Below are 23,822 nucleotides of genomic sequence, written 5' to 3' on the forward strand. Positions count from 1 at the left end.
GCTTTTGTGTATGGTGCCATGTGGCTGGAAGTCCATAGAATTTTTTTTTTTAAAGAGCATAACTATCCAGTTATACAATAATATTTACTAAACACCTACTTTGTATTAAGTTCTATAATAAAACAGTGAAACAATAGATAAGGCCATTACCCTCATTCACGTGGCAGAGAGACAATAAGCAGAGAAACAAAATAATTTCAGATATTGATGAGTACTAGGAAGAAAAAAAGGAGCCCTGGTGGTGGAATGATTAAGGGCTCAGCAGGTAACCAAAATGTTGGCAGTTCAAACCCAGTGGCTCCACAGGAGAAAGACCTAGCAATCTGCTCCCATACAGATTAGTCTAGAAAACCCTTTGGAGAAGTTCTACTTTGTCACAGGGGGTCACCATGGGTCAAAATTGACTCAATGGCACCTAACAACCACAACAACATCAGGAAGAAAATAAATAAAAAGCTATGGATAGGGAATGGCGGGAAAGAGTACACATGGCATGCGAGGAAGGCATCCCTGAGAATATAATGCTTAGCCTGAAAACTGAAGAATAAAAACTCCAAAAGGGAGTAGCAGGCAAAGAGAACACCTAGAGCAAAGAACCTGGTCAAAGAAGGACTTGGCTTATTCTAAAAGAAAAGTCAGTTGTCATGGAGCCAACTCCAACTTACAATGACCTCATGTGTGTCAGAGTAGACCTGTACTCCACAGGGTTTTCAATGGCTGATTTTTCAGAAGATCATCGGGACTTTCTACCATGGTGTCTCTGGGTGGACTTCAACCTCCAACCTTTTGGTTTTCAGTCAAGCACGTTAACCACTTGCACCACCAAGGGACTCGGGACTGAAAGAAGGCCCCTGTAACAGAAGAAGTGGAAAGGGGTGAGATAGATGGTAAAATAGGCAGAGGTCAGATCCTTCAAGGGCCCATTAACCATAAAATTGAGCTTTTGTTTTATGTTATTCTAGGTTTAAAGAGAAGTTACTGAGAACTTTTTTCCCCTAAGTTTTATTTATTTTATTGCTATTGTTGAGAATGTTACTGAATATTTTTATGAGAAGCAATGACATGATCTGATATACATGATTCAAAGGCTTGGCTGCTGCATAGAGAATGGATTGTACAGCAAGTCCTTCAGGAGGCCTTTGTAGCGATCCAGAGAAACAATAATGAACTAGGGGGTGGCAGGGAAGAGAGAGAAACAAAGGCATCAAGATGTATTTTAGAAATAAAGACGATAGGAGCTGCAGCTGAATTGAGTATAAAGGATAACAGAAAGGGAGGAGATGGGACGTTAAAACGAACAAAAGGAAAAAAAGAAAGACCACAATAATCCACTCCTCTAGTAATGGGATGGCCAAATAGGTGATTGCCTATAAATTAGCATTTGAGGAAAATCTACAGAACTATCTGGAGGTTAAAAAAAAAAAAAAAAGCCACTGTTAGCAACAGATTCCTTGAATTGGTCATTAGCACTGAGTTATATTGTTGCTTTTATTAGATGCCATCCAGTCAGTACTGATTCATTGCAATCCTATGTACAACAAAACGAAACACTGCCTGGTCCTGCACTCTAAGATAATATTAACACTCAAGACTGATATTATAAACTTAGAGTCTTGATAAAATTTTTGTTCTATTGTAACTTCTGAGACTAGATACCTTGAGTTCCTCAGTTATGTCAAGTTTTACTTTGTGTCACTTCTGTCACTTTTGAGTCAGTGCACCATGTAAACTAACGACCACAACGTTACCTTAAAAACATTCTACAAAAAGACAAGGACCAAGAAACTAAAGGTTTGTATATCAATTGCTACGTATGGGGGTGTTCCTGATCCTAAATGAAGATACTACAGAGTCATTTTGAAAATAACAGATTTTTTGTGAAATCTGCTTTCAGCTGTCCTTCATGAATATACGGTTGTTTGAAACTTAATATAATCCCCCTAGACAGATGTTTTTAAAGACCGAGTGAGAACATATAGAAGAGGTAGTTCATAGAGCAGCCGTCTTCTCCTCTCCTGCTTACCCCAGGGGAGGTCAGAAAAGCTCTGGGGTAATATAAACTAAGGTGAGATGTTTAGAACCTTGGGAGACTTTTTTATTGGCTGTGTGGATTCCCCTTGCTGTGGAAATCAAATAATGTCCTAAACAAATTTGACCCAAACAAAGGAACTTTTTGTGAATTATTTAAGCTTCAAAATTATGCCCTCCCCCAGTCCCCCTCACTAAATTTTTCCCTCTCCTAACACAACTCTCTAATCACCCATATTCCTACCTGGCAGGGGGATATCTGGAGAGAGCCTTATATAAGTGATTACCTATAAGAGTAACTACTTGCTCCTGCAACTTTATGCCTTTTGTCCTGAGGGGTCTTTTAAAAGAGTTACCCCTAATAGAGACTCTTTAGTGTCTTAAGTCACACTTCAAAAATCTTACATTTGAGATTGTATATACCAGGTAAGGGCAACAGATAACCTTTGTGTTCCTGTTACTATCCTAATTTAGTAAGGGCTATATTCAGAGGCACCTGGGAAGAAAGGACAGGCAATCTAGTTCCAAAAAATCAGCCATTGAAAACCCTATGGAGCTCAGTTCAACAGTGAAACAAATGGGGTTGCCATGAGTCAGAGCTGACTCTGATATAGATATTGATATGAATATATATATAGACATATCGCAAAATAGATGTATACATTTATACCTCTCTCTTTTTTTTTTATATACATATATATCATACTTAGGAGAGCACACACACATATATGCAAGTCAAAAATCAACTGGATAGCACACAACAAAGACAACATATCTCCCTATATACATATATATTTTATTTAGGAGAATACACACACACACTTATCTATATCTATGTATATATGCATATATAGATATATATATATTCTACTAAGTATACAGTCTAATGTAATTTTAAAATTTCTCTAAAACTCTCCTTCAAGAACTTATCAATTCTGAACAAAATTTAATCAAACACCACTGAAAATATGAATGAGAGCAAAAAAGCAAGCCAGGACAATATTTGGAATTAAAGAAAGAGTAGCAATTGATACATAAGTCTTTATTTTCTTTCCCAAGAATCTTTAAATATAAATCTGGATCCCCATCTGTCTTTACACTGATATTGCATATTTTCTGGTCTTTTACAGCTCACAGACACATGAAAATCTTCAACACTCCCAGCAACTCCGGCACCATCACTGGCTTCACCCTCCTGGGCTTCCCCTGGCCCAGGGAGGGTCAGGTCCTCCTCTTTGTGCTCTTCTCTGTCATCTAGCTCCTGACCCTCATGGGGAATGGTTCCATTATCTGTGCTGTGTGCTGGGATCAGAGACTCCATACACCCACCTACATCCTACTCGCCAACTTCTCCTTCCTGAAGATCTGCTATGTCACCTCCACTATCCCCAATATGTTGGCCAACTTCCTCTCTGAGATCAAGTTCATCTCCTTCTCTGGGTGCTTTCTGCGGTTCTATTTCTTTTCCTCCCTGGATTCTACAGAATGCTTTTTCTTAGCAGTTACAGCATTTGATCGATACCTTGCCATCTGCCAGCCATTGCATTACTCCACTGTTATGACTGGACATCTCTACACCAATCTCATGGTTAGCTGCTGAATACTTGATTTCCTCTGGTTCCCGGTCCCTATCATTGTCATCTCCCAGATGTCCTTCTGTGGATCTAGGATTATAGATCATTTCCTGCGGGACCCAGACCCTCTGTTGGCACTCACCTGTTCCAGAGCCCAAGTGATGGAGTTCCTCTGGATGATTTTAAGTTCTCTACTCTCATTTATTCCTTTCCTCTGTATTATGGGGTCCTATGCTCTGGTTCTGAGAGCTGTATTCAGGGTCCCTTCAGCAGCTGGACGAAGGAAGGCCTTATCCACCTGTGGATCCCATTTGGCTGTGGTTTCACTCTTCTATAGTTCTGTGATGGTCATGTATCTGAGCCCAACGTCCAAGCATGAATCTGGAATGCAGAAGATCATGACCCTATTTTATTCTGTGGGAACCCCACTCGTTAATCCTGTGATCTACAGTCTGAGGAACAAAGATATGAAACATACCCTGCATAAATTTCTTGGAACTTAAAAATTAAAACCTTGGTACCACCTCCAATATATGTTGCCAAGTGAATAAATGAACACCAGTATGTAAACTGCTATTTATGTATAAAAAATATAAACTCGTGTGTGTGCATGTTTAAAAAAAAAGAATCTCTCAAATGACCAAGACGAACCTAGCAATGATTGCATATGGGAGGAGAGGACGTCTTGGATACCAGGGAAGCAAAAAGGCTTATTTTCACCCGGTACCCTTTGGTAGCTTTTGAATTTTGTACCGCATACAATATTCTTTAAGGAAGAAGAAGGATGAGGAGGGAAAGAAGAAAGATGATGTGTCTGTTAGTAAATTTTCTGAGAATTGAGACAATTCCTGGTTTGTTGGGGAATCTAGAAAGTAGGCTAATGGAAAAACGAAGGTGCCAGGACCTGAGAACCCACAGACATTTCACCAGACTTGTTGGTTTTGGAGAAGATGGGCATGACTTTGTCTTCTGAGGATGTGTGAAAGGAAATTAATTATGATAAACTTATAAGTGGTCTCTTTTCAGAATTGTTATTTTTTATCTTCTTTATTTATTAAAAAATACTTAACGAACACCTTCAATATGCCAGGTGCTGAGCTAGAAAATGAATCCAATAAAATGGATAAGTCACAGTCTAGGCTGAGAAAAAATTAAAATTGTGTTATGTACTTTGACCAAAGGAGCTAAGTTGCTTCAGGAGAGTGCTGGGGAATAGTGTGCGCAGAGTATGGAAACGTGAGGTGTGAGAGAACAGGAAAGTGAAATATTTCAGCACAGCTCATTACATCTCATATTCACCTCAAGATAAAGATCAGGAATGTCCCTAGAAGGGGTCTATGAGGCACTTCAAGAAAGCCTGACTGAAGTTTTGCAATTTACTGCTTCAGTTGGCAAAAGAGACTGCCTGGCAGTTCGAATCCACCCAGAGGTACCTCAGAATTAAGTTCTGGCAATCTTCTTCTGAAAGACTGCAACCATCAAAAACCATATATATGGAGCCCAGGCGGCAGTGGTTAAGAGCTGGCTGGTAACCACAAGGTCGGCAGTTCAAATCCATGAGCTGCTCCTTGGAAACCCTATGAGGCAGTTGTACTGTGTCCTATAGGCTCGGTATGAGCCGGAAGTGACGGCAGTGGGTTTGGTTCACACAGACACACACACATATGTATACATATCCTATAAAAATTGCAAGTATATATATACTTGCAATTTTTGTATGATAGATTCTCAGTGTATTTCTGGATCAAAGACCAATGCATATAACAGGTATTGTCAGATTACTTTCACTCAAGGCTGCACACATTCACTTTTCCACAAACAATATGCATATCATCACTAAATTCTGCCAGTCTGGTGGGCCAGAGGAAATAGCCTATTGGTAATGTCATCGATACCTGTTTTATTAGTGATAAGATTGAGAAATTTTTTCCTATGTCACTGGTCTTTGGAATTACCACTGTTATAATTCGTCTGTTAATGTCCTTATTCATTTTTTAATTATTTATATTTTTCCTAAGAAATCTTTTTTTTTTTTTAATTGTGTCTTAGGTGAAAGTTTACAGTTCAAGTTAATTTCTCACACAAAAATTTATGCACATGTTGTTATGTGAACTGGTTGTGATCCCTATAATGTGGCAGCACATCCCCCTTTCCACCCGTGTTTCCTATGTCCATCCAACCAGCTCCTGTCCCTTCCTGCCTTCTCATCTTGCCTCTGGATAGGAGCTGCCCATTTAGTCTCGTGTAACTGCTTGAACTAAGAATCAAACTCTTCATGAGCGTTATTTGATGTTTTATAATCCAGTCTAACTGTTGTCTGAAGAGTGGGCTTTGGGAATGGTTTTAGCTCTGGGCTAACAAGCGTCTGGGGGCCATGGCTTCTGGGGCTCCTCAGACTCAGTCAGACCCCATTAGGTCTGGCGTTTTTACGCAAATTTGACTTCTGCTCCGCACTTTTTTATGGCTCCTTCAGGGACTCTTCGTTGTTTTCCCTTTTAGGGTGGTCATTGGTGGAAGCCCGGCACCATCTAGTCCTTCTGGTCTTAGGCTGGTGAAGCCTGTGGTTTATGTGGTCCTTTTGTCTCTTGGGCTAATATTTAACTTGTGTCTTTAGTGTTCTTCATTCTCCTTTGCTGTAAGGGGGATGGGACCAGTCAATGCAACTTAGATGGCCACTCACGAGCTTTTAAGATCCCAGATGCCACTCACCAAAGTGGGAGAGAGAACATTTTTTTAATAGACTTTGTTATGCCAATTGACCTAGAAGTCTTCAGAAAACATGGTCCCCAGACCCTAGCTCTAGCTACCCTGTCCCTCGAAGTGTTTGGTTGTGTTCAGGAAACTTCTTAGCTTTTGGTTTAGTTCAGTTGTGCTGGCTTCCCCTGTATTGTGTGTTGCCCTTCCCTTTACCTGAGATAATTCTTGTCTACTATCTAGTCCGTGAATTTCCCTCTCTCTCCCTCCCCACCCTCATAATGCGTCAAAGAATGTTTTAAGAAATCTTTTATATTTCAGAGATAAACTCTTTATCAGTCATATGTATTAAATATTTTTCCCTAATCCATTATTTGCCTTTTGATTTTCTTTATTGTACCTTTACGAAAATTTGATTACACATACAGAATTTTTTTTTTTTTTTTTTTTTTTTTTACTAAAAGCTAAAGATTTATAAATTCTAAAGACAGGTCAATTTGGATTGGCAGAAGAGGATAAGGCTTCCATGTACCTCTTCACCAAAACAGGAAGAGTTGGAACCATTGGGCTATAAAAAGGCAATTCATGGGCTTTGGTTAATTCTCATTCCACAAAAGACATGACTGAGGGCAAAATTCAGATCCTTGTCAAGTAGGCTATAGACAAGAGGATTTGAGATTGGATCACTACAGAGACATGATGTAGTGATAATGTAGTGAATGCCAGACATAATGAGTGAATGTCTGACTTTTAACTGCACTCTATTCTTTTTTTTTTTTTTTTCAGATGTGGGACTAAGGGGATGGAATAGATATTCTACGATGGGTATGGTAACTCAGGACAGTTTCAGTGTGTCCATGCCACACAGAGTGATCGGTAATATCAGAAAAAGATGAAAATGACAATTAAGTGTATAAGGACAACAATGAGGGATCACAGGGACACCAATATGCTCACAGCCACTCTGTCATAACAGTAGGGTAATGCAGAAGGTCTGATAATATTCGAAGTAAAATTTTAGTACAAACTCAGCCTTAAAAGACTAATGATGGAAATGCTCAACAAGTTTCTTAAGTGATTTTTTTTCCCAGAAGCACAAGAAAATCCTCTAAGAAGGCTAAAAAGCCAAAAGGCGCCCAGGACAGAAAGGGGAAAGGAAGGAGAAAGAGAGGGAGGATGGGAAGGAGGAAAAGAAAGAAGAAAGATACCAGAAGGAAAGGAAGAAAGAAAAGAAAGGAGGGTGGAAGGGAGGGAAACAGAAAGAGGGAGAGAGAAAGCCACACACACACACAAAAGGAGGGAAGAAGGAAGGGAGGAATATTTATCCAAAGCAACAATGGAATTTAAAAACAGAAAAAATGAGGATGGCAAACCCGATTCCAGAAGAGAAAACTAAAAAAAAAAAAAAAAAAGAAAAGGTGGTATCATTCTGTAGTTGTTGATAGTCCTGAGCTAACCACTGATATAGACAATCTAGGAATAGGATCTATATAACCACCCAGCTGGGGAGCTCGCCTGAAATCACTTGGCTGCAGAAATTGATAGCCAGAATGAGGTGATGTCTCCTGCACATTCTCTACAAGAAAATGGTTTTCTACCTGAGACGTAGCTCCCACTGTGTAGCAGAAAAAGTGAGCATCAGAGCAATCTTGGCTTTTCTGCTTCTAAGAGAAGTGGTAGCATTCTGCTCACCAGTGGGAAGTGTCAATAAATCTGTGTCCTCAGAAGGCAATGTCATCTTCTGACACTTCTCTACCTGCAAGAAAGCTTATTGCTGATATCCAACTAAGGGAAAGAATCAGAGAGGTGTCTGATGAACCCATTATTCCTGCAAAACCTTCACACGTACTCCGGATGTGAATCTTTATTTATCCTGTGTGTTATGGTACTGCATAAACTTCTGTTTTGGAGGAAGGGGAAAAGAGATGGAGAAATAAAGGAAGGAATGAAGGTACAAAGGAGGGAATAAAGGTAAGATCTCGTAATTTTTTTGGAAAGAGATTGCTGCTGTAAGTAACGTATACTCCTTATTTCTAAGTAAATGTATTCCTAAAAATTTGACTATGAAGCAAATTTCTTTAAATTGATTTATCTTACTAAGCAAAAACAGACTCTGGTATGGATTGAATTGTGTCCCCCAGATGTGTGTCAACTTGCCTAGGCCATGATTCCCATATTGTGAGATTGTCCACCATTTTGTCATCTGATGTGATTTTTCTGTATTGTAAATCTTACCTCTATGACATTAATGAGGCAAGATAGGGACACTTACGTTGATGAGGGAGAACTCAATCTATAATATTAGGCTGTATCTTGCTTGAGTCAATCTCTTTTGAGATATAAAAGAGAGAAGTGAGTAGAGAGACAGGGGGACCTCATACCACCAAGCAAAAGGAGCCAGTATATGCATCATTTGCACCCAGGATTCCTGCACTCAGAAGCTCCTAGACTGGGGAAGATTGATGACAAGAACCTTCCCTCAGAGCCGACAGAGAGAGAGAAAAAGCCTTCCCCTGGAGCTGGCACCCTAAATTCCAACTTCTAGCCTCCTAGACTGTGAGAGAATAAATCTCTGATTATTAAAGCCATCCACCTGCAGTATTTCTGTTATAGCAGCATTAGATAACTACGTCTCCTAGAATAGCAAATACGATCTTAATAAATAATTCAGAAAAAGCTTATTTAATGAAATAATAAAATTCCCTTCTGAAAGATCAATGCTAATTTTTGTTCTGTAAAATCCTGCAGCTTGGAAATATGCTTGTTCTACCCACACACATTTATTCAAAATGTATGACAGTGGAAGATATGTAGTAGATGTTCAGTAAGAAGTTGTTTCATTTCCAGGAGAGTTAGGCACATTGCTGGGAAATCTGGAGCCTAGAGGAGGTCTCCTGCTTCCATGTTGTTACGGCTAAACTGATTCCCTGAAAGGTACTCATGTCAAAGCACAGCACCAAGGGATCAGTACTGAGGTGCTGCTCGCTGGCTCTGCAACTGGTCATTGCTTCTGTGTGGTCTCTCGCTCCCCTGTCACTCAGGTTGGTGTGTAGCTTGTGTGCACTGGCTGGGTCCCTGCCGTGATTGCCCCAGGGGGTTAGGGCTGCTTTCTCTGCTTGCCTCGGCTCAGGATGCCACCATCAGCCCCACCGCACTTGTGCCAAATCACAGCACCAAGGGATCAGGGCTAGGGCTCTGTGCGCTGGGATCCACAACTAGTCGCTGCTTCTGGGCGGTTTCTCACTCCCCTGTCACTCAGGTCAATACCTTAGTTATGTGTTTGATGGTCAGGGTTCATAGATTGTCATGTACATAATTGATTCACTTGATTTTTGGGTCTTTGTTGCAAGAGGGTTCAGCCCCACTGCACTTGTGCCAAATCACAGCAATAAGGGATCAGGGATGAGGTGCTGCGCTGGCTCTGGAACTGGTCGCTGCTTCTGCATGGTCTCTCGCTCGCCGTCAGTCAGGTCGGTGTGTAGCCTGTGTGCGCTAGCTGGGTCCTCACAGAGATTGCCCCAGAGGGTTAGGGCTGCGTACCCTGCTTGCCTTGTCTCAGGACACCACCATCAGCCCCACCGCACTTGTGCCAAATCACAGCACCAAGGGATCAGGGCTAGGGCACTGTGTGCTGGGATCCACAAATAGCCGCTGCTTCTGCATGGTTTCTCACTCCCCTGTCACTCAGGTCAATACCTTAGTTATGTGTTTGATGGTCAGGGTTCATAGATTGTCAAGTACATAATCGATTCTTTTGTTTTGGGGGGTCTTTGTTGAAAGAGGGTTCAGTGGAAGCTTCTGCCTAGTCAGCCATCTTGGCCCTGCCCAAAATATCTATATGTTAAAGCCTTGATCTCGTGTGTAGTTGTTGTATATTTGGAATAAGAATAAACATTTTGTATTAAAAAACAGTTAAGAATCATATAATCAAACTCTCTTATACTTCGTAAAGGTTAAAAGATTTCACTGGAGTGCCTAATCAACTCTGTTGCAATGCTAAACCTAGAATCTGCATCCCACACTCTCTTCTACTTCTACATCCAGGACTGTGGGGACCTAATTAGCTTTAGGTGCAGGAGAGAAAACCATCTAGATTGGAATACGTCCTACCACCCAGAACATTCAATCTTCCATTACTTCCTTTAAATGGAATTCCCCTGAAGTCTAAGTGAATTCTCTAGTAGCCTCAAGTCATTTGGAACCTTTCTTCTATATGCCAGCTTCTCAAATTTCATCTTAAATGTTTTGTAAAGTTCAAAAGAAGTAACTGGTCAAAATCTATTTATCTATCCACATCTCTGTCTTTCTCTCCTTCTCTCTCCCTCTCTTGTATGTATATATATAAATAGTTTATGTAGAGGGAAAGTATATATCAATATTTTCTGTGTTTGTGACAGTGTAGACAATCATCTTTAACAAATATTTGCATAATACCTACTCTCTTCCTTAGACTCTGCTGGACTTGGGCATAAACAGTGAGCATGAAGGACAATAAGAGTCAGGAAAGGTCTTGGCTGTTTTTAGAAACAGAAAGACCAAAGTTATATTGCTGAGGTATTATGTTGGGGAAGGCTGTGAGTGTATGAGTGTGTCATTGTGTGTGGTGTGTGTGTGTGTGTAGATACATATTTTGATGGCTTTGGAAACTCATTTCAGTACCTTAGCTAAAAGCTGGCCAGCAGGTCTGAGTTAGCTCAGTAGAAGACCAGGCTGATTCCAGCTGCTGGCCTGTAGAGGCCCCAGCTTTCTAACAAGGTCACTTGCTCAACCAAGGAACTTCCATTGTTCTATAGTCAAATTGATGGTCCTTGTTTTCCTGTCCCTATAAATATGTAGAACAAGAGTGAGCAAACCGTGTTTCATGGGTCATCTCTGGCCAGCTGCCTGTTTTTATATACCAGCAAGCTAAGAATGTTTTTCACATTTTTAAATGATTGGAAAAATCAATTGGAGAGTAACAGTTCATAAAACATTTGACATAATGTGATGTTAATTATGTAAAATTCAAATTTCAGTGGACAGAAATAAAATTTTATTAGAATGCAGCTATGTTCATTCATTTAGGTGTTATGTGTGGCTATTTTGCACCATGAAAATGGAGTTCAGTTGTTATGACAGAGACTATATGGCCCACAGTCCTAAAATATTTAAGAAAAATTTGCCCACCCCTGGTATAGGGCATTATAGGGGTGGTTGAGTCCTTCACTACTGAAAGGCAGGCCTTGGTGAGTACAATCCAAATATGCACAATTCTCAGTGGAATCATGAGAGCTCAGTGGATGATGGGCCCCCAGTTACTTTTCATCTTGACAATTTTTCTCCAGTGAACCCTATTTTATATGTGCAGAGCTTATATTAGTAGAGCATGTATACACACCCATGTGCACAACACTGTGTGTGTGACAGAGAACGACTGAGAGTTTGATTGATAGAACCATGAGATAAGGTTGGAGATGTTTGTTTTTGTTGTTGTTAGGCACCATCAAGTCAACTCTGCTTACACTAACACCGTGCTCAACAGAATAAAACACTGCCTGGTCCTGAGCCTGGCTTGAAATCCTTGCTTTGTTTGAGCCCATTGTTGCAGCCACTGTGTCGATCCACCTTGTTGAGGGTCTTCTTTTTTATTCACTGACCATCTACTGCACGAAGTATGATGTTTTTCTCCAGAGATTTGTCCCTCCTGATAACATGTGCAAAGAACATGTTATGAAGTATAGTCACCCTCACTTCTAAGGCACATTCTGGCTGTACAGATTTTTTCGTTCTACTGGCAGTCCATGGTATATTCGGTATTCTACACCAACAAGTTTACTTGATCCCAGAGTTAAAATCTGAATGACAGCAAAAAAACACGCCAGGACAATATTTCAGGAGCAAAGAAAAAGAGTAGCAATTGATACTTAAATCTTTATTTTCTTTCTCAAGATGCTTCCAATATAGCTCTGGGTCCCCATCTATCTTCATGCTGTTATTCAGTATTTGTTGGTCTTTTACAGCTCACAGACACGTGAAAACCTTCAACACCCCCAACAATTCCAACACCATCACTGGCTTCATCCTCTTGGGCTTCCCTTGCTCCAGGGAGGGTGAGATCCTCCTGTTAGTGCTCTTTTCTATTGTCTACCTCCTGACTCTTATCGGGAACGGCTCTATCATCTGTGGTGTGCACTGGGATCAGAGACTCCACACTCCCATGTACATCCTACTCGCCAACTTCTCCTTCCTGGAGATCTGGTATGTCACCTCCACTGTCCCCAACATGTTGGCCAACTTCCTCTCTGAGACCAAAATTTTCTGCTTCTCTGGGTGCTTTCTCCAATTCTACTTTTTCTTCTCCCTAGGTTGTACAGAATGCTTTTTCTTGGCGATTATGGTGTTTGATTGATACCTTGCAATCTGCCAGCCTCTACACCATCCAACCATTATGACTGGTTGTCTCTGCACCAATCTTGTGGTCAATTGCTGGGTATTTGGTTTCCTCTGGTTCTTGATTCCCATTATCATCATTTCCCAGATGTCCTTCTGTGGATCCAGGATAATCGACCACTTCCTATGTGACCCAGGTTCTCTTCTAGCACCAACTTGCAAAAGAGCTCCTGTGATGGAGCTTGTCTTCTCCACCTTAAGCCCTCTGCCCATCATTATTCTCTTTCTCTTCATCATGGGGTTCTACACTCTGGTCCTAAGAGCTGCACTAAGGGTCCCCTCAGCAGCTGGATGAAGAAAAGGCTTTTCCGGCTGTGGATCTCATCTGGCTGTGGTTTCACTTTTTTGTGGCTCAGTACTGGTTATGTATGGGACTCCAACATCTGGCATGAAGACAGAATGCAGAAAATTGTGACCCGTTTTTATTCTGTTGTGACCCCTCTCCTTAACCCTGTGATATACAGTCTTAGGAACAAAGATATGGAAAGATCCCTGCATAAATTTATGAGAATATAAAGAAGAGTACCAATCAAAAAGACTCTTAAGCAATGTTAAACTCATATGTAACCTCTTTTTTGGATTTAGAAAAAGAAAAACAGGTGTCATTCATATTATTGTTCATCCTAGTATTGATCCAAAACCTTACCCACCCATGAGTCTGTTTATATTTTCTATTTCTTCTCTTGGTTTTTGATCATTTAGTCCTGGTTCTTAGCATGCCTCAATTTTTTTTTTTTTTTGAATGCAGCACATTGTGCTTAAAAAATTCTGTAGACATTGGGTGTAGTAACCAAACCAAGATAAGGTTTTCTTTTAGCAGGTAGATAGAGTAGGCGCAGACAGTTTTAATCCCATTTAAGAGTTATTTTTATGTGTTTTAAAAATGGTCTATGTCAGTTTTGATCTTATTCCTGGGATAAATTCCTTAGGAGCATGACTTTCATGAGATCTCAACTGAAGCCTGGACTGTGTACCAGGGCCACTTCTAGTGTGCCCTGACTCCTATTTCTGTACTTCTTGCACCATGTGACTCCTGAAATCTCTGCTTATATCTTTAGACTCTCAGTTTCTGCTTTCTACTAGATTACTTGAAGTCTCATCTTGCATATGAACATCTCCAAAAAGCCCCAAACCCAAACCCATTGAGTTGGTTCTGACTCATAGGAATCCTATAGGACAGCGTAGAACTGCCCCATAGGATTTCCAGGGAGTGGCTGGTGGATTTGAACTGTCAGCCTTGTGGTTACCAGCCAAGCGCTTATCTACTAGACACCAGGGCTCCACAAACGGTTGAAAAACCAAAAACCAAACTCTTTGCCATTGAATCTATTCCAAGGCATAGGCACCCCATTAAAAATGAACAACAAACAAAAAAACCCTGACCCATTGCCTTTGAGTCAATTCCAAGTCATAGCAACTGTATAGGACAGTGTAGAACTGCCCCATAGTGTTTCCAAGGAGCGGGTGTTGGATTTGAATTGCTGACCTTTTGCTTAGCAGCCGAGCTCATAACCAGGGCTCCTAGAAATCCGAAAATGCTTTGAGGGAACGTTTCATCAAATTCTGGGTGTTGCTTCTCTGTGGTCAGCCTCTCTCAAGAATGTGTTTCTCAAATACTTGCTGCTTAGGCAGTTGCAAAGTCCAAATCTTCTATCTCCTCGGTTCAGTAAAACCAATGCTTTCTACTCAGACTTTATTCCTCCATCTCCCAAGCCCTAGTCTCTTCCCCATACCTCCACGTCTCCATATTCCCCCCACGTAGTGAATTGTTGGAGCCCTGGTAGCATAGTTAAAAGCTCTGCTTGTTAATCAAAAGCTTGGCAGTTTGAATCCACCAGCTGCTCCTTGGAAACCCTATGGGACAATTCTACTCTGTCCTATAGTGTCACGATGAGTTGGAATCCACTCCATGGCAATGGGTTTGGTTTTTTTTTTTCTTTTTTTTTAGTTAATTGTCAAACATCCTGGGATGGGGCTGTGGGAGGTGAATGGAACACACTTCCTTGCTTTTGCCTTCTTTCTGGAATTGTAGTCCCTGAAGTTTTACCTGTATGGATTGTTCTCCAATCCATTCTTGTATTTTGTCCAGATTTTATAGTTACATTTGTCAGAAGGGTTAATTGCTAAGCTGCTAAATCATGATCATAACCAGGAAAAATATGTTAAAAAAATCAAGACCAAATTGAATTTATACCTGAAAACTTCATGTTTGCTTTTACATTAGAAAATCGATCTATGTAATTCATCACTTTAACAAAAGAGTATAAACATTATATCTTATCAAAACATACAGCAAAACACATATTAAAATTCAATATCACCCATTTTAAAATATCTTAGTAAAACAGGGATAAAAGAATTACTTCTTAACTGATAATGAGGTTTTATTTAAAAAAAAAAAAGCTACATTAAATACACTTAATATTTTAATTTGAAAGTTTTTCTCTTTGAGATTGAGAAGGAGACAAGAATGCTCACTGTAAACACTTGTGTTTAAAATCGTACTTGAGGTTCTAGCCAGTGCAATTAGGCAGGAAAAATAAAGCTACAAGGTGTGGAAAGTTAGGATATACAATTGGAAAATTGTATACATTTATGTGTAATATCTAAAAGAAATTAAAATGGTATAATTGTATATGTATAATACCCAAAATAATCTCCCATGAAAATGTCATATTTAATAGGTGAATTTTTAAAAATCATTGAATATGACCCAATATACAAATCTTAATTTTATTTCTATATACCAGCAACAAAAGCTATTAAATATTATAATGATATTACTTATAATGGCATCAAAAATTATCGAATGCCAAAAAATAAATCTAACAAAAGATGTACAAGGCCTCATGACAGAAAAAAAAAAATTGAAGATTTATATAAATGGTGGTTATATTATTTCATGAATTGAAACTCAGTATTGTGAAAGTATCAATTCTCTCCAAATTGCTCTATAGGTTTAACGATACATCAACCAAAATTCTGGCAGTTATTGTTAGGAAAATTAACTAGCTAGTCCTAATTTTTTTTTTTTTTTTCTGGGTTAGTCGTAATTTTAGTTGAAATAATCATGAATAGAGAATGGGCAAATAAATTCCAGTATATTCAGACAATGTAATACTATATAACTATAAAAAAAAAGTGAAGAGAAGGGAAAGAGATAAGAAAGAGAGGAAGAAAAAATATATAGGTGGATGACGTATATTTCCAGATATCGAGACTTATTACAAAGGTAATGACATTGTGATATCAGGGCAAAGGCAAGCAAATAGGCCAATGGAACCAATTAGCAAGTCCAATAAAAGACCCACAGTATAAAGTCACTTGGTGTATGACAAAAGTGACATTGCAGTGAAGTTACAAAGGAATGGTCTGGAAGTGAAAAAGGAATGAACTCTAGGGAGGTTAAATATGTGAATAAATAAAAAACAACTGACTGTTTATACAATAATTATAATATCTAGTGGATTTATAACATAAGTAGAAATGAAATGTACGAATAAGTGGGTTTAAACCATTGTTACCATCTTAAATTGTTCAGGAGGTGGTAAAAGTATTAATTTAAGGTATACCAAAACCAAACCCAAACCCATTGCCCTCCAGTCAATTGCAACTAATAGCGACCCAATAGGACAGAGTAGACCTGCCCCATAGGGTTTCCAAGGAGCACCTGGTGAATGTGAACTGCCGACCTTTTGATTAGCAGCCCTAACGCTTAACCGCTGCACCATCAGGGCTCCAATTTAATGTGTATATAATGTATAGACTGTAATAAATTAAGGATGCATATTATAATTACTAGAATAATTATCTGAGACTGTATAACTAAAAAGCTAACAAAAGAAAACAAAATAATAAAATTGCTGGGATAATCCAAACAAGAAAGAAGGAGTAAAGGAACGAAGAACAAATAGGACAAATAGAAAAGGAATAGCCTATCAGTAATTAAAGCCTGGAAGTAAAAATTTACAGACGTCAATTGTGTGAGGAAAACACACCTCCAGAGAATATAAACAATGTACATTTTTAGTATTTTATAAACTCAGTGAAAAAGACTTCTCCTGTAAACAAAAAGCAGCTCCCTCTAAATCCATACAGACATCCCACCATTGACTTTTTAACACACTCTTTCTGCCTTCATTCTAGAGATCAATTTACTCTAAACTTTATGAAGACTATGGATGGAAGAAAGGTTGCTACTCCAAGGACTCTGGAGCACAAACCATCCCAGGGAGGGACTGAAGACTTCACAGAAATCTCTAAGATACAACTTTAATTGCACCCCTTGAGAATCTCAACAACACTCTCTTCTGCATCCTTCACCTGCCCCTCCTTTTTGAAATTGCCTCATGAGTTCATACCTGTGTTTCCATCAACTCTGAAGCAAAAGTAACTAATCTATAAAAATCATCTGATGAACTTTCTCTGCTGGGCCAGACAGTAGAAAGATCTGAGTGCCAGTGGTTGACTAAGGTCTTGAGGAAAATACCAAACTGGCAATTAAGGCCCACACCTCAAGGACTGATTACAGGGCTATGCTTCTTTCCATTGGCTATCACTATTGCCCAACAGAAGTACCCTGTTGCTATAACTTTCTCTTTTGAGCCCCTCAGGAAGGGAGGAAAGAGAGGTTCATTGGTTAGCATTGTTATTTCCTTGGATTTTGAATAACATCCAAGTGTGCACTAGTGATCAGGAGAAGTTTCAAGGCTGAGACCTCTGGGTTTTGATTCCCTGTAAGGGATTGAAAACCATCAACGAGGGTATTCAGATACTGTTCCCAGCTATGTCCACACTTAGTCTTATCAGGAGGGGTGAGTAACTTTTCTCCCTATCTATCCTTGGCTGGATTTTTCCTGAGACATCCTCTTGGACACTAGCTCCAGTGGAATCACCTTTCACTGTTAATATAGTTTTGCAAAGTTTTGTGGGTTTTATATTTCTGGATACATGATTTCATCCACAATAATTGGTTATATTATAATAAGTTGATGACTGAGGACCCAGTTACTCAGATATTCCTCAGCTTAACGCTCCCTTAAACTTTCTTGCCTCATGAGTTACAAAGGAATGCCTCATTTTGCAGAAAATTGATAAATTTCATAATTTGATATTAGAAGACTGTTCAGTGTGGTACATAACTCACCTTTCACAGTGTCAATACCCCAGTTAATGCAATGCCCTTCCTTTAATCATTTATTTTCTGTGTATTGAATTGTGAACATTAATGTGTTTTCATGTCTTCTTACTTATGTCATATCCAGCTGTGTGTTTCTGAGGCCAGAATATATAAGAAGATTAGTAAAATAAATCTGAGAAACGGAGAGAGCTGCCTGTAGCTTTGTTACATGATACATTGGAACGGGGTAGCTTCTTAACCCAGTCTGTTAAATTCACTTAAATTTATGTTTGTTATTTAGGTTTGTAAGTGATTTTTTTAACTAAGTGATTATGCTAAACATTTTTATCCCAATTAAGCTGTAATCACATTTGTTTGTAGCATTATTATTTATATTTTAACAGCTACTTTTTTTTTTGGTCCTCTTAAATTGCAAGCACTGTGCTAGGCATGTGTTCAATTCTGTTTTAAAGAGTTCTGCAAGATAGGTGTTAACTTGCCCAGGATCACACAGTAGGTCATACAGTACTTGAACTCAAATCAATTTGATTTTTTTAATTTTCCTTTAAGTATGTGACGTACCAGAACTGCTGAGTTCAGCTGGATTGAATCAGATAAGAAGACCTGGTGGAGCAATGGCTAAGCACTCAGCTGCTAACCAAAAAGTTGGCAGTTTGAATCTACCAGCTGCTCCTTGGAAACTCTATGGGGCAGTTCTACTCTGTCCTACAGGGTCTCTATGAGTTGGAACCGACTTGACAGCACCTAACAACAACAACATGGAAATACACAGGGAATTTGTCTTATATGTAGTAGGGTTTTGTCTGACTGGTTTCAGCATATGATAGGTATCAAAAGTGTATCTACAATATTCATCATCAAAAACTAGGGCACTCTTCATTGGCTAATCTAATCATTAATATTCTAATAATCTTAAATTTATTTTATAGATCAAGCATAAATCTATCACTAGGGGTTGATTCAATTTATACAATAGAAGACAATGCAGTGGTTGAATTAATGATGTAGAGCCATGCATTTTTTAAATAATTTTTATTGTGCTTTAAGTGAAAGTTTACAAATCAAGTCAGTCTCTCACACAAAAACTTATATATACCTTGCTAAAAAAAAAAAAATACTCCAATTACTCTCCCGCTAATGAGACAGCCTGCTCTCTCCTTCTACTCTCTCTTTTCCTGTCCATTTCATCAGTTTCTAACCCCCTCTACCCTCTCATCTCCTCTCCAGGCAGGAGTTGCCAACATAGTCTCAAGTGTCCACCTGATCCAAGAAGCTCACTCCTCACCAGCATCCCTCTCCAACCCATTGTCCAGTCCAATCCATGTCTGAAGAGTTGGCTTCGGGAACGGTTCCTGTCCTTGGCCAACAGAAGGTCTGGGGGACATGACCGCCGGGGTTCTTCCAATCTCAGACCATTAAGTCTGGCCTTTTTATGAGAATTTGGGGTCTGCATCCCACTGCTCTCCTGCTCCCTCAGGGGCTCTCTGTTGTGGTCCCTGTCAGGGCAGTCATCAGTTGTAGCTGGGCACCATCTAGTTCTTCTGGTCTCAGGCTGATGTAGTCTCTGGTTCCTGTGGCCCTTTCTGTCTCTTGGGCTCGTAATTACCTTGTGTCCTTGGTGTTCTCCATTCTCCTTTGCTCCAGGTGGGTTGAGACTAATTAATGCATCTTAGATGGCTGCTTACTAGAGTTTAAGACCCCAGATGCCACTCTTCAAAGTGGGATGCAGAATGTTCTCTTAATAGATTTTATTATGCCAATTGACTTAGATATCCCCTGAAATCATGGTCCCCAAACCCCTGCCCCTGCTACACTGGCCTTTGAGGCATTCAATTTATTCAGGAAGGAAACTTCTTTGCTTTTGGTTTAGTCCAGTTGTGATGACCTCCCCTGCATTGCGTGTTGTCTTTCTGTTCACCTAAAGTAGTTCTTATCTACCAACTAATTAGTGAATACCCCTCTCCCACCCTCCCACCCTCCCTCGTCTAGTAACCACAAAAGAATGTTTTCTTCTCAGTTTAAACTATTTCTCAAGTTCTTATTATAGTGGTCTCATACAATATTTGTCCTTTTACAACTGACTAATTTCACTCAGCATAATGCCTTCCAGGTTCCTCCATGTTATGAAATGTTTCACAGATTCCTCACTGTTCTTTATCTATGTGTAGTATTCCATTGTGTGAATATACCATAATTTATTTATCCATTCATCCATTGATGGGCACCTTGGTTGCTCCCATCTTTTTGCTATTGTAAACAGTGCTGCAATAAACATGGATGCACATATATCTGTTCATGTAAAGGCTCTTATTTCTCTAGGATATATTCTGAGGAATGGGATTGCTGGATCGTATGGTAGTTCTATTTCTAGCTTTTTAAGGAAGTGCCAAATCAATTTCCAAAGTGGTTGTACCATTTGACATTCCCACCAGCCATGTATAAGTGTTCCAAACTTTCCACAGCCTCCCCAACATTTATTATTTTGTGTTTTTTGGATTAATGCCAGCCTTGTTGGAGTGAGATGAAACCTCATTGTAGTTTGAACATTTCCTCATGTATCTGTTAGCTACCTGAATGTCTTCTTTAGTGAAGTGACTATTCATACGTTTTGCCCATTTTTTAGTAGGGTTATTTGTCTTTTTGTAGTTGAGTTTTTGCAGTATCATGTAGATTTTAGAGATCAGAAGCTGATCAGAAATGTCATAGCTAAAAACTTTTTCCCAGCCTGTTGGTAATCTTTGTACTCTTTTGGTGAAGTCTTTGGATGAGCATAGGTGTTTGATTTTTAGGAGCTCCCGGTTACCTAGTTTTTCTTCTGCATGCTTAATAATGTTTTTTATACTGCTTATGCCATGTATTAGGGCTCCTAACGTTGTCCCTATTTTTCGTTCCATGATCTTTATCGTTTTAGATTTTATACTTAGGTCTTTGATCCATTTTTTTTTTTTTGAGCTTGTTTTTGTGCATGGAGTGAGATATGGGTCTTGTTTTATTTTTTTGCAGATGGATATCCAGTTATGCCAGCACCATTTGTTTAAAAGGCTGCCTTTTCCCCCATTTAACTGTTTTGGGGCCTTTGTCAACTATCAACTGTTCATATGTGGGTGGATTTATATCTGGATTTTCAATTCTGTTTCACTGGTCTGTGTATCTGTTTTTGTACCAGTACCAGGCTGTTTGGACTACTGCAGTGGTATAATAGGTTGTAAAATCAGGTAGAGTAAGGCCTCCCCCTTTGTTCTTCTTTTTCAGTAATGCTTTACTTATCCGAGGCCTCTTTCCCTTCCATCTGAAGTTGGTGATTTGTTTCCACTTCTCATTAAAAAATGTAGTTGGAATTTGGATTGGAATTGCTTTAAATCTATGTATCGCTTTTGGTAGAATAGACATTTTTATAATGTTAAGCCTTCCTATCCATGAGCAAGGTATGTTTTTCCGCTTATGTAAGCCTCTTTTGGTTTCTTGCAGAAGTGTATTGTAGTTTTCTTTGTATAAGTCTTTTATATCTCTGGTAAGTTTTATTTCTAAGTATTTTATCTTCTTGGGGGCTACTCTAAATGGGATTGCTTTGGTGATTTCTTCTTTGATGTTCTTTTTCTTGATGTAGAGGAATCCAGCTGTTTTTTGTATGTTTGCCTTGTATCCCAACACTCTGCTGAACTCTTCTATTAGTTTCAGTAGTTTTCTTGAGGATTCCTTAGGATTTTCTGTTTATAAAAAATTTTTTTTTTTTTTTTTTTATAAGATCATGTCAAATAGGGATAATTTTACTTCTTCCTTGCCAATCTGGATGCGCTTTATCGCTTTATCTAGCCTTATTGCTCTGACTAGGACCTCCAGTTCAATGTTGAATAAAAGTGGTGATAAAGGGCATCCTTCTGTGGTTCCTGATGTCAAGGGGAATGATTTCAGACTGTCTCCATTTAGGATGATGTTGGCAATTGGCTTTGTATAAATGCACTTTATTATGCTGAGGAATTTTCCTTCAATTCCTATTTTGTTGAGAGTTTTTATCACGAATGGGTGTTGAACTTTGTCAAATGCCTTTTCTGCATCAATTGATAAAATCATGTGATTCTGGTCTTTTGTTTCTTTCATATGATGGATTACATTAATCGTTTTTCTAATGTTGAAGCATCCCTGCATACCTGGTATGAATCCCACTTGGTCATGGTGAATTATTTTTTTGATATATTGGTGAATTCTATTGGTTAGAATTTTGTCAAGGATTTTTGCATCTAAATTCTTGAGGGATATAGGTCTGTAATTTTCTTCTTTGTGGCATCTTTACCTGGTTTTGGTATCAGGGATATGTTGGCTTCATAGAATGAGTTTGGGAATATTCTGTCCTTTGCTCTGAAATAGCAGTAGTAGTAATGTTAACTCTTCTCTGAAAGTTTGGTAGAAGTCTGCAGTGAAGTCGTCTGGACCAGGGCCTTTTTGGGGGGAGTTTTATGATTACCTTTTCAATCTCTTCTTCCATTATGGGTCTATTTAGTTGTGCTACCTCTGTTTGTGTTAGTTTAGGTAGGTAGTGTGTTTCTAGGAATTCATCCATTTCTTCTTGGTTTTCAAATTTGTTAGAGTACAATTTTTCATAGTAATCTGATAAGATTCTTTTAATTTCAGTTGGGTCTCTTGTAATATTGCCCATCTCATTTTTATTTGGTTTATTTGCTTCCTCTCTTGTTTTTCTTTTGTAAGTTTGGCCAGTGGATTATCAATTTTGTTGATTTTTTTCAAAAAACCAGTTTTTGGTCTTGTTAATTCTTTCGATTGTTTTTCTGTTTTCCATTTCATTTTGTTCAGCTCTGATTTCTATTATTTGTTTTCTTCTGATGTCTGTTGGGTTTCTTTGGTTGCTCTCTTTCTTTTTGTTCAAGCTGTAGGGATAATTCTTTGCTTTTGGCCCTTTCTTCTTTTTGCATGTGTGCATTTATTGATATAAATTGGCCTCTGAGCACTGCTTTTGCTGTGTCCCAAAGGTTCTGATAGTAAGTATTTTCATTTTCATTGGATTCTCTGAATTTCTTTATTCCATCCTTAATGTCTTCTATAATCCAGTCTTTTTTGAGCAGGGTATTGTTCAGTTTCCAAGTGTTTGATTTCTTTTCCCTCCTTTTTCTGTTTTTGATTTCCATTGTATGCCCTTATGGTCAGAGAAGATGCTTTGTAATATTTCAATGTTTTGGAATCTGCTAAGGGTTGCCTTATGATCTAATATGTGGCCGATTCTACAGAATGTTCCATGTGCACTAGTAAAGAAAGTATACTTGGTTGCTGTTGGGAGGAGTGTTCTGTATATGTCTATGAGGTCAAGTTGGTTGATTGTGGCCTTTAGATCTTCCGTGTCTTTACTGAGCTTTTTCTTGATGTCCTGTCCTTCACCGAAAGAGGTGTGTTGAAGCCTCCTACTATTATTGTGGAGCTGTCTTTCTCACTTTTCAATGCTGATAGAGTTTGTTTTATGTACCTTGCAGCCCTGTCATTGGGTGCATAAATATTTAATATGGTTATATCTTCTTGGTACATTGTCCCTTTAATCATTATATAGTGTCCTTCCTTATCCTTTGTGGTGAATTTAACATTAAAGTCTATTTTGTCAGAAATTAATATTGCCACTCCTGCTCTTTTTGGATTGTCGTTTGCTTGAAATATGTTTTTCCACCCTTTGAGTTTTAGTTTGTTTGTGTCTCTAAGGTGTATCCCTTGTAGGCAGCATACAGAAGTATCTTGTTTTTTAATCCATTCTGCCACTCCCTGTCTCTTTACTGGTGCATTTATTCCATTTACATTCAGAGTAATTATAGATAGATATGAACTTAGTGCTATCATTTTGATTTTTTTGTGTGTGTTGTTGACAGTTTCTTTTTCCCACTTAATTTTATGTGCTGAGTCAATTATCTTTATATATTGTCCTTTCCTCATATTTGTTTTTGTTGATTTTGTTTCTGCTG

The 23,822-nt window shown here is 38.9% G+C and overlaps 2 pseudogenes; both read left to right on the forward strand.

The window, feature by feature from the left end:
- The first annotated feature begins 3,159 nt into the window (after positions 1-3,159).
- On the forward strand, positions 3,160-4,123 carry LOC100677521 (olfactory receptor 11G2-like; annotated as a pseudogene).
- An 8,017-nt stretch (positions 4,124-12,140) lies between these two features.
- Positions 12,141-13,369, forward strand: LOC111748937 (olfactory receptor 11G2-like; annotated as a pseudogene).
- The last annotated feature ends 10,453 nt before the right edge of the window (positions 13,370-23,822 follow it).

The sequence above is a fragment of the Loxodonta africana genome, chromosome 10, assembly GCF_030014295.1.
Source record: "Loxodonta africana isolate mLoxAfr1 chromosome 10, mLoxAfr1.hap2, whole genome shotgun sequence".
NCBI lineage: Eukaryota > Metazoa > Chordata > Mammalia > Proboscidea > Elephantidae > Loxodonta > Loxodonta africana.